At 51.7% G+C, this 16,837-nt stretch overlaps 1 long non-coding RNA gene across 1 annotated transcript; it reads left to right on the forward strand.

Moving 5' to 3' along the window:
• The first annotated feature begins 644 nt into the window (after positions 1–644).
• On the forward strand, positions 645–15,266 carry LOC128830184 (uncharacterized). The gene is made up of 3 exons (XR_008443556.1): positions 645–745; positions 1,188–1,237; positions 14,816–15,266. It is a non-coding gene; the product is annotated as an uncharacterized LOC128830184 (long non-coding RNA).
• The last annotated feature ends 1,571 nt before the right edge of the window (positions 15,267–16,837 follow it).

A 16,837-nucleotide genomic window follows, 5' to 3' on the forward strand; every position in this document is an offset into this window, starting at 1 on the left:
GCAAGAATCAGGGAATTGTGTTAGATCCATAGCTGCGAGCATCGAGCGTGTGCAGGAAGGAGATGGTGTAAAAGGAAAATACATGTTAAGAAAAGGTGCCTGTTCAGGCTGGAGTCTGAGGCTTCAGAGTCGGAGCTAAAACGATCTCTCCCTTGGAGGGAGGGTGCTGGGGTGGTTTGTTTTTCTTTCCCCCCAGGCAAGTGGGGATAGAGGGGCAAGGAGTGAAGGAAGCGTCCTTTAAAAAAAAAAAAAAAAGACGACGACCAGAGGGGCAAGATAATCACAAAGGGGTGGAAGGTGATGAGGGAAGTTTAGCTACTCCATGGTGGGGAAGCTAGGAGGAGAGATTTGTGTGTGGTTTCTATCGGTCTCTCTCTCCCTGTGTCTTATGGTATGTTCACCAAAGGCTTACAGAATGAGTGGCACAGAGAGAGAGACAGAATAACTAACTGTATAGGCAGAGAGAGAGAAATGCTATCCTTACAGTGACACCAAATGTCTTTAGGGGAAACCTACAATTACAGACACACACAGCAGAAATTTTAGAAGCATCAGAGAAAACACACACACACACACACACACACACATACACACAATGTGGGGCTCAGGACAGCTGGTCTCCCCCCCCACCCTGCCTTTAGCCAGCCCTTCCTCTCTACTCTATTCTGACACTAGCTTCAGACTGCTAGCACCTTTTCCTCTACTCCATGTGTGTGTGTCCCTCCACAGGTCACAAACCAAGCAGGTAAGGAATTTACCATTCTCTCAGAGAAGTGTAATAAACAAGGAGTCCTAAAAGTCCCCCCCCCCCCCCCCACACACACACACACTGTTACCATAACTGCAGGGATGGAAACAACTCACTATAAATTAATTCCCCCACTGTGTTTGTGAGGCTGGAGGGGGGGGGGGGGGAAATGATGTTGAAAAATAATTGACAGGGATTGCTGGACCAGATCCTCAGTTGGTGTAAAGTAGCATCGCTCAGCAGCTAGGTCCGTTCATACCAGCTGAGGATCGGCTCTGTTATTTCTAGCAGTAGGCCCTGGTCCCCCACCTGCAGAGGCTGCCCAGGAGCTAGGAAATAACTTAACCTGACTTTGTGACCAGCCTCTCATGAGGTAAGATACATAGGCCCTACCATATGTATGCTTTGTCTCCTTTTAAGTTTCTGTTTTTCATTGCAGGTGGGGACAGCACCTGGCCCTGAATGGAATTAGCCCTTTAATTACAGCAGGTAAGAGGTTACACTTCTAGTATATGGTTTTGTCTTTGCCAAGCGCCTGTGTGGGGACTAGGGCCCCAACTGGATCTGCACAGGGAAGCCCTGGTGCTCGCTGCGGCTATGCACAGGCATGCATCCAGTTGGGGGATCAGGGCGTCAGACTCGCTCTCCCCATGTCAGTAGTTCTCCAACTGGAGGGTGCTTGCAGTTGTTCAGGGGGCTGTAAGTCCCACTCATGCCCTGTCTCTGGTAGCATTTGTCCTTGCAGTAGATTCCCCTTCCACCACACATGTGGTCATGTGAATTCCCAATGGTGCATCCTAGGAACTGTGGTAGGACAGGACTCTGGGGTGCATCTGGGGAGGATCAACAGTTGCAAGTGGCTAGATGCGAGATCACGGTATGAAAACTGTTGCTACGGGGTGCTGTGGTGCCCTCTTATCTATGTGAAGACAAAGGTCCTGACCACTTGTGGTCATTAAAGAGCCCCTGGAGCTTCTCACAAGGTTAGGGGCACTAACCCTAGAATCCTGAGCAATTTCCAATTTGGAAAATTACATTCTGCTTCCTTAAAATCCTCTCTGAGGTTTCAACATTGAATATAATCTTTTCTTCCTGCTCGTAGTTGTTGCTATGCCCTGTCAAACAGCTGCCGTGTTCCACTTCAGCGCAGAATGCACTTTAGTGGTGGGTAAGGTGACCCTGAATGTAAGTGCTAAGGATTTAGTAATATTATAGTTGCAGCTTTGGCCTGAGCAGTTAGCCAAAGATCACAGCCTTGCAGGGTTGTTTACATTAGGATGAGAAACAGATTATATGAGAGTCTGGTATATTCTTGTCTGTTTGCTAACAAAAATGTGTACACAAAGTCCTGTTTCCCTGAACATCATGGAAGCAAATAGTAGGCAGTTTCCTTGTTCAGAAATCCCCATGTCTGCCATCCCAGCAAGCTCTGTCCCAAGAAGCTCTGTCCATCTGCTTCTTCCAAGGAACATTCAATTCCATCTCCTGGCTTTCTGCTTCCAACACAGACAGCCTGCAACCAGGGAAACGTTCAGTCCGGACACAGAGCTCTGACCTGCCAGGTGGCCTCATGCCTTGGGCTGTAGACCCTCAGTCAGTTTTACTACATAAAGGGGCATGATTCTCCTTCTGTTGAGCCTGAAGGACAGTGTTTGGCACAGCCATTGGCTGTAATAAGGTCTGCAATTTCCTTTGGATCCAAGATTCCCCTGATGGCAGCCGTCAGCAACTTTCAGCATAACATTATTGTATTATATAAAGGGCCTGATCTTTCATTCTCCCACCAAAGACAAATCCAGTTCTCACATTGAAGTCAATGAGTGTTTAGGGTAAGCAAGAAATGCAGGACTGGAAACAAAGTTAGTTAAGAGCTCTGTATGACTGGTACTACATAAATGTCCTGTTATTACTCTGTTATTAGTAATGCTCTTAGACAAAAAGCCCCTTTCTCTTACGCCACCTAACTCTTTCCTTCTAGAGCATCCAGTCAGTACCACAATCATGTCCTGAATCCTTGCATGTTCCTTTTGAAATAAATGAGATCTTTTATTTCAGGCTAAATATGCATAACTTTGAGTCGCTCCTTGTTAGACAGCCTGTCTGTTCTGTAAATTTATCATGTTGCTTTCTCTGGACTCTCTCCAGCACCGGGAAAGAGTTTTGATTTTTTTAAGCTACTGCATACAATATTCCAGGGGAGGAGCCTTTCCATATCTGTGTGCGTGCGTGCGTGTGTGTAAACACTGGTGAGCATCTCAAAATGTGGACTGATTTTCGGAAATGCCAATCTCGACATCTTAGCACGACTCTGGATGTGGCTCCAGCCATGTCACAAGATGCAGCTGAATTTTCAGCGTATTACAAGCCTAACTATATCAAAGGCCAAGTTAGATGCGGAAGCATATCTGCAGATGAACGGTTTGAGCCCTTGGAATGCCAGGCCGCTGGCAATGCACTTACCTCCAGTTTTAACCCATTTATAAATGTCCCACGATATACTTCACACTTCTAAACTGCCTTGCAGCCAGCGATAGCAATGGACTTTCCAAACCCTAATGAGTTAACCCTTCTTAGCCCGCACTGACAGGTGGAGAAACTGACGGGCAGGGAAATTAAGGGGATGGTCCTTCAGGGAAGTAAGGGACAGTTTTTGTGATGTATTAAGCGCCCCCATACTCAATAGCTCACAGAATGGGACCCTTAGAAACTTACCCAAACTCACACCAGGAGATTGTGCCAGAGCTAGGAGTGAAACTCAGTTTTCCCAACTTCCGGTCCTATGCATTAACCACAAGAGCTTCCTTCCTTCCCTATACACAAGCATATACACACCAGGGTACCGTATACATAAGAGACATTACACACTATATGAACAGGCCTGGGGCAGGCCCCTGTTATTTCCCTGCCCCCAGCCCAGACACACACACCTCCACACTTCATATAAACAGGCATATAGCAAGCCCTCAGGACACCACAGACATATCCCACCTCCACATACAGCCCCGTACACACATGCGCCACTCCTACATACAAAGGAAAAGCTGGCTGACCCTCCATGCCCTCATAACTTTATGGTCCTTTTGACTCACCTGCTCGATCCCCTGGCCCCCTGGGTTCCTCCTCCTGAGTCACACAACCCTCACCTCTCCCCCTTTCACCAAAAGCTTCTCCGTTCATTCCTTACTGGAGGGAGCAGGGTTCCAATCCCATCCCACAAATGAGACACAGGAGCACTCTATGATTTCAAATGTCTCCCATTCACCAACAAGCCCCTTCAGGGGAAAAAGGGAAAATGCAATTGAATTTATTCATACATGAATATCAATGAGAGAGAGGAGGAGGAGGGCAGAGGGAGAAGGCGAGACGGAGAGAAGAAAGAGGGTTGCAGCAAGAGAGAGACGACAGAAAGAGAACTGTGAGAGAAGACAGACGGGACCCAGGAAAGGGAGGAGGGACAGACATACAGATAGGCTGAGCAGGTGGTTAAGTTGATGTGGCTTCCCAAAGATCCACACCTTGAAGGTCAGGCTGCCATTTTGAACTCTGACTTTCAAACAAACCCTCTAAACCAGAAAAAAGTCCATCCACAAAGGTCTGGGGGAGAAGGGGCAGAGTGGGGAAATGGAGGGGTTGGATTCATCCCCTCACAATGCAGAGCTGGTAACAAGAACAAACAAAGGCCAATTTTGCTCCTTCTCAGCCACAAATCCAGCCTGGAATCCTCAGGGATTGCACACTTGGAGGAGGATTTCTGCATGCATGTCAGTCACACCAAGTACAGCAGGTGACATGAGCCACCAGACAGCTGTAGGGAGGGGGGAGTTCTCATGGTCTGATTACACCCTCCACAACCACTGGAGCAAACACCTGAAGAGAGGCAGTTTCTTGTTTCATGGACCGGAATAACAGGGCTTCTTCAACTGCTGGACCTCTTTCAAAGAGTTCGACCTTCTGTCACAAGAGGGACCAGGGGCTCCTTCTTGAGCTACTAGGTGTGTGTGTGGGGGGGGGGGGTAATCTTGGCTCCGGCACTCAGGTCAGATTAGAAGGGGGTCTGATGCTACACACATATCTGGAGCCTTCTCTGTAGGTCCCTCCACTCTCTCTCGCTGGCTCTTTTGCTTTTGAGAGGAATAATAGAGGCAGCTCTTCCCTTTCATCACTTGAGCCAGACACGCTTGCTGACAAAGGCACAGGTCTGTATTTCAGCTCTAAAGAGCCCTGAGCGCTGGAAACCCTCCTGGAAATGGACTTCAATGGTTGCTATTGATTTCACTTATAGGGGGCAATTACCAGCCATGGCGATGCGACTGCAAACAGCTTCCGAGAGGGGCCCAGGTGGTGAGGGACGGCACGCAGGAAAGGAAGAATCTTATAGAAGTGAAGAGGCTCTGGTCAATAGTGGTGTCCCGTCCCCGTCCCCCCCCGGCGGCAGACCTGTGAGCTGCCCCCTCCTCCCTGCAGAGTGCCCTGCACTGATGATTTGCATCCCAAGTGTCCGCATGCCCAGGGCAAGCCGAGTCTCAGTTTTCAGCAGCCAGACAGGAGCCAGTGCGGGATTTAAATGCGTTCTCTGGCCAACTCACATAAACTCAACTGGTGGCTGGGGCCTGGCCAATAGTGAAGTGGAAGGCTATGCCACACGGGGATCCAGGCTAAGCTAGGAGGTGCTCTACACATATCCCCATCTTCCGGTCAAACCCTCGCCGAGCCCGTCCCTGGCCCCAGGGGAAGACTCTGTTATCCCCAGAGCGAGAGAGCCCCCTCCTTGTCTGAAGCTGGCACACGTACCATTAGCAAACACCGGTCACTACAAAAACCCAGACTCCATTTTTGTGCCTAGCAGGGACAGTCCACCCTACCCCATAGGTGGTGACACAGCTGTGCAAAGCACATCAGCCCCTCTGAGTCACATCTGCTGTGTGGACAGACCGCTCTCAACGGCTAAAGGTCAGGGCGCAGCATAGACCCACGCATGGGTAGCTGGTGCGTATGGCACCCCACTGGGGACTGGTCGAGCTGCTAATGCCACCACAGTTTGTGTTTGCTGCTTCCAGTAGGCAGGGCTCGGTTTGTCCACACACCCTTCAAAATAGAAAGGGAAAAATAAAATGGGAGAGTTAGTGTAAGCTGCGATGTGAACCTAACTTTAGATCTCAGGGCCAATGACTCACTCCACTGGGGGGGAAGCAACTGAGCTGGCTGCAGGTTTCTGTTTATACACCTCACTGAGCTAAATATATAGACTGAGAAGTTCTTCTGTTCTGGTCCGACAACTTCAATCTGCATTTATTTCTTTCAATCTTAATGTTCCCCTCTCCTTCTAAATCCCTCTCTCTTCCCCCAGCATTGGCATCCTAATCCCCTCTATACTTGCTTTGTTGTGGGAAATTGAAGGAACACATGCCCGCCCGCCCTCCCCCACCCCAGTTTACAGTCAAACAAGCAGAGGATTTGTAGAGAATGATTCAGTGCTGCTGTTCTAACCTGGGCTCCCCACACAGCTGTGCCAATGCAACTCAAGGCAGACCTGCAGCATCCACTGCTATTGCAGATGTAGGGGTCTACACACCCCTCACTACTGATCTGCAACAGCCCCTGCTAGTCTAGGCATGAATCTCCACACAGCTCTAGTGATGCATCTCAGTTCTGACCTGAAGCAGCCCTACTATTCCCACCTGTGCACCTCTACCCTCACAAGAAACACCCCCTGCTTTTCAAGTCTAGTGCCCGCATACCTCGTTCTACCAATACACTTCAAACATAACCTGCAACATCACCTACTATTCAACCACAGGGGGGCTCCCCAAGAGGGGATTTCCCGCCATGAAAAATTATTTGTAGGCTTTGTGCGGTGAACAAATTCAACTAGGGATGATGATGAGACCTCAACAATTCATTTAACTTGTGATCCGTTCTAGACAACATTTTGTAAATAGATGTCCAGGGGCGAAAGGCTGGGTATCAACCAGGACTAGCAATCCAGCCACTTCTGCATCAACTTCCGCCTCTAACTCTCAGTCCTGGTAAAATGTCAGCAGGGTACCCAGCTAATCTATAACTCCATCTAGCCCTTGCTTTTCCCAGCCGCAGCCAAGATCCCCTCGCTGCAACTGTGTCTGGGAGGCAGGAATTCCAGATGCCCCAACTGCGAGCCCACATTGGGTTAGCATGGGGTGCTGCAGGTCAGGGCTGAGGAGCACTGGCAGAGCTGTGTGTGTGTGGCAGTGGCAGAGCACGCTTGGCATAGCGGGCAGGACACAGGCCAGTACTGACGTGCATGTCTGAGTACTGAGGGCCTGATTCTGACTGCACTTACACCAGTGTGAATTTGCAATATCTTCAGGCAGTGGAACCCTCCCCAAGATGAGTGGAAAGGGGGAGGGTAAAAGGGAACAGTCCTTCACACCTCAGCCCAAATGGAAGCAGGACCAAGAACATAAATGAATCCAACTAGCAAGAGAGCGAGAGAGAGAGGGCTCAGCAAGAGGAGAACTATGGACCCCAAAGGGGAGGTCAGAGCCCAAAAGCAGCCAGTTCTCCAGCCAGGGGACACAGACCATTTATGAAAAGGGAGTTTGTTAGGAAGACAGAAACGGAGAGAGGAAGAGTAATGAGTGTGTTTGTGCTCCGGGGGGGGATATGTCTACAAGGAGTGGAATTTGATTTAGCCCACAGCTCGCGCTCTTGAAGAAGAACCAGGATTTCAGCGTTTACAAAGGGAAGGGGGTAGGAAGGGAAGCTATGTCCATAGGAACCCATGATCAGCCCATCGCTAGAAATAATCCTAAATGGCACAGGCAGAATCTGGCCCCATCCTTCCCCAAGGTTCAGCAGGGTTTGGATCCAGGACTTTGAGCTAGGCCCATCTCTAATTATCCCCTCTTTTTCCTGCATGTTCTTGGGATGCTTTTGCAGACCCATCAGCCCTGACCCAAACTCCACAGGGGAGGAGGCCATAGGGGTGTGTCCATGTAATCGATATCCCCCGTCCCCTCCCTGGAGTGTCTCAGCTCTCAAAGGGACTCCAGTGATGGAGTCCCTGCCTGTGGGCCATGTATGTGGTCCTGGATGTACACTGGACTGGGAGTAGCCAGGTGATAACGGTATCGGTATCAAGGAGGAGATATTTTGTCCAAGGCACACTCATGGAGCTAAGGGGACTGACCAGCCTCCGCTAGGGTTGCCAACTTTCTAATAGCAAAACACGAACACCCTTGCTACGCACCCTTCCCCGCCTCTTCTCTGAGGTCCCACCCCTTCTCACTCCACCATCCCCCCCTCCATCACTAACTCTCCCCCACCCTCACTCACTTTCACTGGGCTGGGGCAGGGGGTTGGGGTGCGGGCTCTGGGGTGGGGCCAAGGGGTTTGGAGTGCAGGAGCGGGCTCAGGGTTGGGGCAGGAGGTTTGGGTGCAGGAGGGGGTGCAGATTCTGGCTCGGGGTGTAAGGTGGGGCCAGGGATGAGGGGTTTGGGGTGCAGTAGGGAGCTATGGGTTCGGGCCAAGGGGTTTGGAGTGTGGGAGTGAGCTCAGGGATGGGGCAGGGGGTTGGGGTGAGGGCTCTGGGAGGGAGTTAGGGTGTGGGAAGGGGTTCCAACCTGGGGCAAGGGGTTAGGGTGTAGAAGCTTCGGGCTCCAGCCAGGTGGCACTTACCTCAGATGGCTCGCGGTCGGCAGTGCAGAGGGGCTAAGGCAGTTCTGGCTCCGCGCATCTTCCAGAAGCAGACGGCATGTCCGGCTCCTAGGCTCAGGGGCAGCCAGGCAGCTCCGCGCACCGCCTCTGCCCGCAGGCACTGACCCCGCAGCACCCATTGGCCATGGTTACTGGCCAATGGGAACAGTGGAGCCAGCGCTCAGGGTAGTGGCAGTGTGTAGAGCTTCCCTGATCACATCTGCGCCTAGGGGCCGCCCGCAGGGACATGCCGGCCACTTCCGGGAGCCGCATGGAGCAAGGCAGGGAACCTGCCTTAGCCCCGCTGTGCCGACCAGACTTTTAACAGCCCAGTCATAAGTGCTGACCGAAGCTGCCAGGGTTCCTTTTCGACCGGCCATTCCGGTCAAAAACCAGACGCCTGGCAACCCTATCCCCTACCCCTCCACCAGTCTCATTGCCTGTTTCTTTTCTCCATTTGCAATTGGGTCAAAACCTTCCATCCTCTCACCATCTAACCTGTTCACTCCCCAAATCTAATGCAATGCAGGGTCACACACATCTGCACAAGCAGGTGCCACGGTTAGCCTGGATACCTATTTGTCACGCTGCCCAAAGCCTATCTCCTCTTACCTCCCACTCTAGCCTCCCACCTCCCCACCACAGTTGCACACTCCCCTCCCCCCAATTTCCAGTAGCATCAGAGAAATTGGCAAGCACAGAAATCAAGCAGTCCTTATTTCAAAACACCGCTGCTTGTGACCCTTCACCTCTGCACGCACACAAGGAAAATGTGGGGGCACTGGCTATGGCATCCTAATCATCTCTCTGCCAGAAGTACCGGTGCTTCGTTTAGAGAGGGTCTATCTCAGCTGACCTCAGCTCTTTATGTATTTCCAAAGTGCTCAGGACTGTAGCACACTCCATCTGGACTCGGGTCAGCAGCCCTGAGGTGAATCACCATCCTCTCAGTCTAGCTCGGCTCTCCTGGTTCTCTCAGGGCAGCCTCAGCCTGCCCCTATGGAGTTAGGGGCAGATCAGAGGGAAGGCGGGGTGGGGGGGGGATGGTTGATTTGCTAATCAGCAACAGTGCTGGGGAATGGAGTGGAAGGAAGCTCTAGGCTGCCCGGGGCACCTCATGGGATGACTGCATCGGAATCTCTGTTCAGGCGTTTACCCCTAAAGAGTAACAGGAGAAGTGTGGATACTTGTGAAGTACAGCAGCAGTAAAATTTAGCGGTGATGAATAGGAAATGCAGTGGCAGCAGGGTCACAGAGAAGGAAACTGCGGCTCTATTTACTAAAAACAGGCAGAAAACACAAAGGCTTGAGGCCACCTGCTCCCTGCAGTCACTGGATTATGTGGGATGACCCCTGCTCTGTGTAGGAGGCAGGCGGGAGAGAGGGAAGGGCAGAACATTTCAGTGAGACAATTCTTATCCCCTCTCCCCCCGTGCTTCATCTGCAGCAAACAATTCAACAGGCCAATCCCCCTCTGAGGGCAAATGCTCCTCAGTGGGTTCAGTCCAAGTTCTGAGGAGCAGTTTTGGTTCCATCTATTTTTGTTAGGCTGCTTTGTTCAAACAAGTCCTTCTGATACTTCAACAGGGCAAGCAGCTCTGTCTATCCCAGTTCTGATACAGCACTTTGCACCAGTACATCCCACATCATTATCTCCATTTTACAGGTGGAGAAATGGAGACACGGCCCATTAGGGTTACCATACGTCCTCTTTTTCCCGGACATGTCCGGCTTTTCGGCAGTCAAACCCCCGTCTGGGGGGAATTTCCAAAAAGCCGAACATGTCCGGGAAAATGGCGGCTCTGCTCCTCCCCTGACTCTTCGGCTCTGTTTAAGAGCCGGGCATGGGGGCTGCCCGAAGCCGGTAGCGCTCGGGTAGCCCGGCTCTTAAACAGAGCCGAAGAGTCGGGCAGGAGCAGAGCCGCCGCGGCTGGAGGCTCTGCTCCTCTTCGGCTCTGTTTAAGAGCCGGGCTGCCCGAGCGCTACCGGCTTCGGGCAGCCCCCCGTGCCTCTGGACCCTGCGCCACCGGAGCCTGGGAGGGGAAGTGCCCGGCTGGGGGCGCAGGGTCCGGAGGCACGGGGGCTGCCCGAAGCCGGTAGCGCTCGGGCAGCCCGAAGCCGGTAGCGCTCGGGCAGCTCGGCTGTGTTTAAGAGCCGGGCTGCCCCAGCGCTACCGGCTTCGGGCAGCCCCCATGCCTCCAGACCCTGCGCCGCCGGAGCCCGGGAGGGGAAGTGCCCGGCTGGGGGCGCAGGGTCCGGAGGCATAGGGGCTGCCCAAAGCCCGAGCGCTACCGGCTTCATGGTTTGCCGGGCAGCCTCCAGACCCTGCGCCCCCGGCTGGGCGCTTCCCCTCCCGGGCTCCAGCTGCGCTGGGGAAGCGCCGGCTGGGGGAGCAGGGTCTGGGGGCTGCCCGGCAAATCGTGAAGCCGGTAGCGCTGGGGCAGCCCTTTCCCCGTGGCTGGGAGTGGGAGGGAGGAGGGGGTGGAGTTAGGGCGGGGAAGGGGAGGAGTTGGGGCGGGGTTAAGGGTGGGGAAATGGGCGGGGCCAGGGCCCGTGGAGGGTCCTCTTTTTTTATTTATTAGATATGGTAACCCTAGGCACGGCGAAGAGAAGCGACTTAGCCAAAGTCACCCAGGTGCAGAGCTGGAACTAGAACTGGGGCCTCCAGAGTCCCACTCCAGTGTTCTATCCACTAGGCCACACCACTTCCCCCGTAACAGTCCCTATCACCACAGCTTCCCCCTGTATCCATCTCAGAGCCATTGATAATATGGGTAGTTACGCTGCCTAAGGTAATACAGATTAATCCTATCTCGGGATGTAAAATGATCACTGGGTAGGGGGGCGGCCTAGAAAGGAGACCACCCCCCCCATTTGCAGCATTGCACAATTCGCCAGGTGCTTTTGCCTTCTGCAGAAGCAACAAGTACTGTCTGATGCCGGAGGTGACGAGATCAGATTAGATGGACTGGTCTGCTCCAATGTAGCAGCCCCTTCGCTCCTAAATTCTCCTGTGTCCCACAGTCCCCTTGGGCAGGTTATCCAGGCACGAAAGCACCGAGAAGAGGCAGGAAGATATAAATATTGGAGACTAAACTTGAGCTACAGCAGCCTGAGGGGGATATTTTTCTGAAATGAAAAAAAACCTCATAGAGCCGTGGATAAAATACAAGGTTAGAGAGGGGAGAGGGCTCCATGTTACGAAGAAGACATTTGTGCTGTTTATAGTCCCAGTTTCTGTCTCCCCTCCCCCCTCACTGCCATCGCTCCGATTCAGCCTCTCTTTCCCTCCCCGCCGCTCACTCTTTCTGCTCCATCGCGCCGCATCAGCCTGTGGGCTTGATGCAAAATGCCTGCCTCACACCAGTTCACACTGACGACCCAAGACTCTCCTGGACAGCGGAGAGAGCGCACACCTCCCAGCCAAGGCCCACGCAGAGTGGATCCTACCAGCCAGGGCTGGGGCCGGGGCGAAGCACAGGAGGGGGAGCTCTCCCCGCACCGGCCAAGGGGGGCGGGTGTTGGGCTGCTGAGCCCAGCCAGAAAGAGGAGAGGAGAGCTCGCTCTGCTTGTAGCAAGACGGAGAGCTGTGCTAAATCTCCCACCTGTGCCCCTTCCGCCTCCCCTGAATGGAACCTAGCTGAGGTGTCTCCGTTCGAGACTCACAGTAACATACATGTGGGACATGCACCCATTACTGGATTGAGGGGGAAGGAGGGGCCCCACTGATTATGCCTGGATGCAGAGGAGAGACCCATTCATAATAGCCACCATTAATGACATGCCTGCCTGAGCCCCTCTCCCACTCAGGAGGCCCCAAAATTGATACATGCTGCCCATGAGAAAGAGGAAAAGTACTGGAGAGGGTGGGGGCGCCACCATGTCTCTCCACCCTCATAATACTGCTCCCACCATTGTTTGCCGCAGGAAGAGCCCCCAGAAGGAGGAGGGGAGCATGGTACAGACACCTCCCTCGCACCACTTCTCCCCTGGGACAACCACAATCATCCAATGAGTGCTGATTTGCATATGCAAATTAGATCATCAAGCCTCTTTCTTCCCTCTGCACCCCTGGCAGCAAGGAAGCTGCGTGAAGGGTGATGGGTGGGCATGGCTATGTGTTTGAGGCATATGGCCATATAGGGGGCTGGTCAGGGGGCACTCAATGCCTGAATTCCAGAGCTGTCCATGGGTAGCAAGGAGCTGGAACACAGCTGATGCTGGCTAGCGAGCTGCTGATGCTGCGTGGGACACAGCCTCCATCTCTGGAGTATGGTAGCACCTCCCTCCAGTCACCCTCATGCTCTCCTCCCCCAAGCTGCCATGTGGATGCCCCCTGCGTGTGAAATGCAGCCAGGCAGCAAGAACAGCTGCTATACAACCTGCTAGGACCAGAGAGTGTGTGTGCACGGATGTCTTCCCTTCTCTAACACACACAGCCGCCTGTATGCACATATACACACACGTCATCATGCACACGTCAACCACACACTGCACAACGCCTTTCATGCATACGACACACCAAAGACCGGCAACATGGGCGAGTGGATAGGGCACTGGACGGGACTCAGGAGACCAGACACCAAGAAGCTTAGGGAAGGCACATTCTGTAGCTAGCTGCAAAGCTCACCGCACTGCATGGCTGAAGCCACTTCTTGATCCTCAATGTGATGCTGGCACACCAGGTGCCAGTTCACGCCAAGGTCCCTAGACCTCAATTGAACACTGACAAATACGTAGCTGGAATCGGTCTGGATCACCTGTGTGTTAGCACTGTTAAAATAGGGATTAGAATTATAAAACAGTGTTTAAATTTTATGGAATGCTTGTAAATAGCCGCATGCATTCAGCTCACTTATAACATCTGTACCCCATATTATAAGGCAATATTTGAGCATTTGCTTTGTAAGCCTCTGTAACTATGTCACCAGACAGGAGAGAGCCATTAATTAACTAGCGTATTGTGCTGATCTCCAACAGAAGGTGTGATGTCCTGGACGACAAGGAAGGCCCATCAACACCAGGCAGAGTAGAGTGAAACATTAAAGAGGATAAAAGGCTTTGTTGTTTATTCCCTCAGCCATGAAACTGAGTCTCGCAAGTGAATTCCTCCGATCAGCTGAGTTTGCAGCTCAGAACAGAAGGGGGAAAGGGAATAAAAACCCCTAACAAGGAGGAACTGTATCTTTATGCTGCCTGCACTCCGGGGGACAAGGATTGCTAGGCATAAGCAAAAGATCCCCAGTGCTTAGCCTGGATTAGCGTATAGCACTTGCTTATCATAGAAGTTTCTATTACTTTGGAAACTTAAGATTGTAATTCACTTGTGCGTATATGTTTACCTGCTTTAACCTTGTAGATAACTCTCGTTTCCTTTTCCTATTAATACATCTGTATATACTTTATTATAGGATTGGCTACAAGCATTATCTTTCCTGTGAGATCTAAGGTGCAATTGACCAGGAGTAAGTGACTGGTCCTTTAGGCCTAGGAGTAACGTGAATACTACTGTGATCCTTGGTGTAAGGGACCATCTATCACAAAGGCAAGCTTGCCTAGGTGGCAAGACAGACAGAGTACCCAAAGGGACTGTCTGGGACTCCATGTTAAGGCTCTTATAGTGCCCAATGAGTTTACACTTGATAATTGGTTGGTGAAAACTCAGTATAGAATTCACAACCAATTTGGGGTTTGTGCCCTGCTTCTTAACAGTCTGCCCTGAGATTGGTACTCATGCCCTTGAGCCACTCCAGACAGCTTGATACTTAACAGCTGAGAACATATTATTTTAATACATATACATATTAAGTTTCAGAGGGCAGTGGAGACCTCTGCTCCCTTGTCAGCTGAGAACAGAGATGGGGGAATGTCTCTATTTGCAGCTGTCAGAGGAGCAGAAGCCTCTTGGCAGCTGCAAGGGGAGTGGAAGGGATGGGGGCTTTGTGTTTGCACCTGCTAGCGAGAAGGTGGGAGCAGAGGGCTTTGCCTACAGCTGCAAGCGTTCTGCAGCCAGCTGGAGTGCAAAGCTCAAGTAACACAAGTGTGGCAAGTATCAGAGGGGTAGCCGTGTTAGTCTGAATCTGTAAAAAGCAACAGAGGGTCCTGTGGCACCTTTAAGACTAACAGAAGTATTGGAGCATAATCTTTCGTGGGTGAATGCCCACTTCATCAGACACAAGTAATGGTAATTTCCAGAGGCAGGTATAAATCAGTATGGAGATAACAAGGTTAGTGTGGCAGTTGCCCCTATGCTGAATGGTTCAAAAAACGCTTCATAATCCATTGGATCAACAGCTCAGAGACGTTCCAAGGTGACAAAGAGTTCAGGTCCTTTGCAGACCCATTTTGGCTTAAGCTAAAGCCGAGATTCAGCTAAAATTAATTGTCTTACAGAACGTAACCCACTCGGCTCCACATTTCAGGAAGGAAACGTGCTGAATGACTCTGCTCACCTAATGAATGCCACAGATCCAGAATTCCGTTACAGGAGTGAGAACGGGACATGTCTGTTTAGAAGGACTTATCGGGTTGTGATGGTTGGGACGATGACAAAAAAAAAAGAAAAGAAATAAATGTTGTACCATTGATGTGATGCAATCCAAAACACACCACAAAACCTGCGGCAAACACCAAGCGACCGCTGAGCAGATTCTCATCTACCGTCCCAAACGAGTGGCGCCACCTCCAAATGTAAAAGCAGACCTCAAGAAACTGGCTTACAAGAAGCAGCGGCAGCCTCCTCCCTGACACGCCTTCCCCGGCAAGGCACATTTTGTTTTCCTTGGTGTCTTGTAGAGCCCTGTGTACATTTACAGCACTCTATAAATAAAAAATAATAGCAGGGCGCATTTATCTCTAATTAAAATCCTGAGTCAACTCATGTAAATTTAGATGCAAATGAGGGGTAGCCCTTCGGCTTGCCAATGAATCTGTCAGCGCTGCAGCGGTCCCACGTTGCTAGTGCAGTGGGCCAAGCTTGAGAGGTTGTGAAGCAGGGGAATTTTCTGCAGGGGTGAAACGGTGCAGTGTCATCCAATGTAACCAGTCAGGCGTCCCTGTAGTTGAAATCATGAATAAGATAGCAATCCCCACCCTTCTGGCCTAATGCTAAGATCCAGGGTATAGAGATCCATGGGTATACGTGGGAGAGAGAACGTGAATAACACTATGGCCATGTCTACACTAGAAAGCTTATAGCAGCACAGTCATACCAATGCAGCTGCGCTGCTGTGAGATCTCCTGTCGAGCTGCTCTGTGCCGGTGGGGGAGAGCTCTCCCATCGACATAATTAAACCACCTCCACGAGCGGCGGTAGTTATGTCATCAGGAGAGTGTCTCCCACCGACATAGCGCCGCCCACACCAACGCTCCTGCTGATGTAGCTTACGTCGCTCAGGGGTGCGGTTTTTTCACATCCCTGAGCGACATAAATTATGCCAACCAAAGTGCTAGCGTAGACCTAGCCGATGGAATCAGAGGGGGAGGGGAAACTGGGGTGAGGGGAAAGAATTGGCAGCTCTGGGAAAGGAAAGAGGGTCCTAGATCTGAGGCGGGGGAGCACAGAAACTCTGCAACTGGAAGTGGCATGTGAGCTGTTAAGGAGAAAAGCAAGGTTCAGAAGAGAGAGAGGAGATATTGAAGTCAGTCCTGGTATGACTCAGCCCCCACTACCAGGGCCCCGGCAAATGGGGCTGTTCAAGGAGGGGGTGGGTCCTCAACAGGCCTGAAGGGAAGTGCCAAGCCTCAGCCAGGTGCAGGATTTCAATGGACCAGACTGTGAAAGTCATGGGATTTTTTGCTGAGAGGGACAAATTCAGCAAGAGGTGCCTGTGAACGGTGGGAGAGGTCTCCGAAGGGATGGGGATGAAAGTGGGAAGGTTTGCAGGTGGGGATGAGGAAGAAAATGGGGGACTGTTTGGGTCATTTATTGGGAATTGACTGCAGAGCGGGAGTGGCGAGAGCTTTTGGGGTGGTAAAGAGAAGTGACTGAAGACTGAGGTCCAGCTGAGGGAGAGATGGGGGGAGGATGAATGCAGGGAAGAATGAGAAGATGGGACGGCCTCCTGGCAGCACAGAAGACTGTAGCGATGGGGAAGGTGGATGAATGGATCGTGGAAGTACCTGAAAATGGAGCCTAGACAAAGCTGGAAGCTGCAGTGAGGGAGACAAGAGGGAAACTGGCAGATGGGAGGAGGAATGAGAGGCGAGGGGTCTGGAGGGAATGGGGAAGAAGAGGATGGGTATTGCGACTAGCAGCACAGTGCAGTCTGAGACCAGCACAGAAAAGCAGCCTATGGATCAAATAAACGGGAGGTTTGCTGCTCTCAAAGTGACAGAATCTAATTTTTCTGGGGTACCACAAAGCCGTATGTCTACACTGAGCTTTTCTACACCCAGCCTCGGCCATGCATGCCC

This window comes from Malaclemys terrapin, chromosome 1 (genome assembly GCF_027887155.1).
Source record: "Malaclemys terrapin pileata isolate rMalTer1 chromosome 1, rMalTer1.hap1, whole genome shotgun sequence".
NCBI classification, from domain to species: domain Eukaryota; kingdom Metazoa; phylum Chordata; order Testudines; family Emydidae; genus Malaclemys; species Malaclemys terrapin.